The sequence below is a fragment of the Cervus canadensis genome, chromosome 23 (genome assembly GCF_019320065.1).
Source record: "Cervus canadensis isolate Bull #8, Minnesota chromosome 23, ASM1932006v1, whole genome shotgun sequence".
Taxonomy (NCBI): Eukaryota; Metazoa; Chordata; class Mammalia; order Artiodactyla; family Cervidae; genus Cervus; species Cervus canadensis.
In genome coordinates, this window is record NC_057408.1 from 24,377,214 (window position 1) to 24,379,466 (window position 2,253).

The following is a 2,253-nucleotide window of genomic DNA, read 5'->3' on the forward strand; positions in this document are numbered from 1 at the left end:
AGACCTAATTGATGTCTATAGGACATTTCACCCCAAAACAAGCAACTTCACCTTTTTCTCAAGTGCACACGGAACCTTCTCCAGAATAGATCACATCCTGGGCCATAAATCTGGTCTTGGAAAATTCAAAAAAATTGAAATCATTCCAGTCATCTTTTCTGACCACAGTGCAGTAAGATTAGATCTCAATTACAGGAAAAAAATTGTTAAAAATTCAAACATATGGAGGCTAAATAACACGCTTCTGAATAACCAACAAATCATAGAAGAAATCAAAAAAGAAATCAAAATATGTATAGAAATGAATGAAAATGAAAACACAACAACCCAAACCTATGGGACACTGTAAAAGCAGTGCTAAGGGGAAGGTTCATAGCATTACAGGCTTACATCAAGAAACAAGAAAAAAGCCAAATAAATAACCTAACTCTACACCTAAAGCAATTAGAGAAGGAAGAAATGAAGAACCCCAGAGTTAGCAGAAGGAAAGAAATCTTAAAAATTAAGGCAGAAATAAATGCAAATAGAAACTAAAGAGACCATAGCAAAAATCAACAAAGCTAAAAGCTGGTTTTTTGAAAAAATAAACAAAATTGACAAACCATTAGCAAGACTCATTAAGAAACAAAGAGAGAAGAACCAAATTAACAAAATTAGAAATGAAAATGGAGAGATCACAACAGACAACACTGAAATACAAAGGATCATAAGAGACTACTACCAGCAGCTCTATGCCAATAAAATGGACAACTTGGATGAAATGGACAAATTCTTAGAAAAGTATAACTTTCCAAAACTGAACCAGGAAGAAATAGAAGATCTTAACAGACCCATCACAGGCAAGGAAATCGAAACTGTAATCAAAAATCTTCCAGCAAACAAAAGCCCAGGACCAGATGGCTTCACAGCTGAATTCTACCAAAAATTTAGAGAAGAGCTAACACCTACCTTACTCAAACTCTTCCAGAAAATTGCAGAAGAAGGTAAACTGCCATTAGTAATTTGATAGGGATTTCTTTGAATCTGTAGATTGCTTTCAGTGGTGCATTCATTTTTATAATATTGATTTGAACATGGTAAATCTCTTCATCTGTTTGTGTCATCTTTGATTTCTTTCATTAATATCTTGTAGTTTTCTGAGTACATATCTTTTGCCTCGTTAGGTAGGTTTATTCCTAGGTTGTTTATTTTCTTGGTTGCAATGGTAAATGGGATTGTTTCCTTAATTTCTCCTTCTGATATTTTGTTGTTAGTATATAGGAGTGCCAGAGATATTTATGCAATTTTGTATCCTGCAACTTTGCCAAACTCATGGATTAGCACCAGTAGTATTCTGGAGGTCTCTTTAGGATTTTCTTACTATGGTATGAATTTGAGCAAACTCTGGGAAATAGTGAAGGACAGGGAAGCCTGGGATGCTGTAGTCCATGGGGTCACAAAGTGTTGGACAGGACTCGGCAACTGGAAAACAATGTATATAGTATCATGCCATTTGCAAACAGTAACAGTTTTTATTCTTTTCCTGTTTGTATTTGTTTTTTTTAATTTCTTTTTCTTCTCTGGTTGCTGTGGCTAGGACTTCCAAAACTATACTGAATCATAGTGCCAAGAGTGGACATTCTGTGTTCTTCCGGATCTTAGAGAAAATGCTTTCAGTTTTTCACCATTGTGAATGATGTTCAAGTCTACAGCCATGCTACCCTGAATGTGCCTGATCTCAGAAGCAAAGCAGGGTCAGGCCTGGTTAGTACTTGGATGGGTAACCGCCTGGGAATACTGGTTGCTGCAGGCTTTAAAAAAAAAAAAAGAATGATGTTTGTTGTAGGGTTTTTTATATATGGCCTTTAATATGTTGGGGTAGGTTCCCTCTATGCCCACTTTCTGGAGAGTTTTTATCATAAGTGGGTTTCAAATTTTGTCAAAAGCTTTCTCTGCATTTATTGAGATGATCATGTGGTTTTTATACTTTAATTTGTTAGTATGGTATATCACATTGATTTGCATATACTGAAGAATCCCTGCATCCTTGGGATAAATCCTACTTGATCATGATGTATGATCCTTTGAATCTGTTGTTGGATTCTGCTTGCTAGCATTTTGTGGAGGATTTTAGTGTCTATGTTCATCAGTGATACTGGTCTGTAATTTTCTGTAATTTTTTGGAGAACATGTCTTTGGTTTTTGTATCAGGGTGATGGTGACCTTTAGCATGACCTTGGGAGTGTTCCTCCCTCTGCAATTTTTTGAAAGAGT

At 35.7% G+C, this 2,253-nt stretch overlaps 1 pseudogene; it reads left to right on the forward strand.

Annotated features, from left to right (window-relative positions):
* Window positions 1-1,683: 1,683 nt before the first annotated feature.
* LOC122425889 lies at window positions 1,684-1,792 on the forward strand (annotated as a pseudogene).
* The last annotated feature ends 461 nt before the right edge of the window (window positions 1,793-2,253 follow it).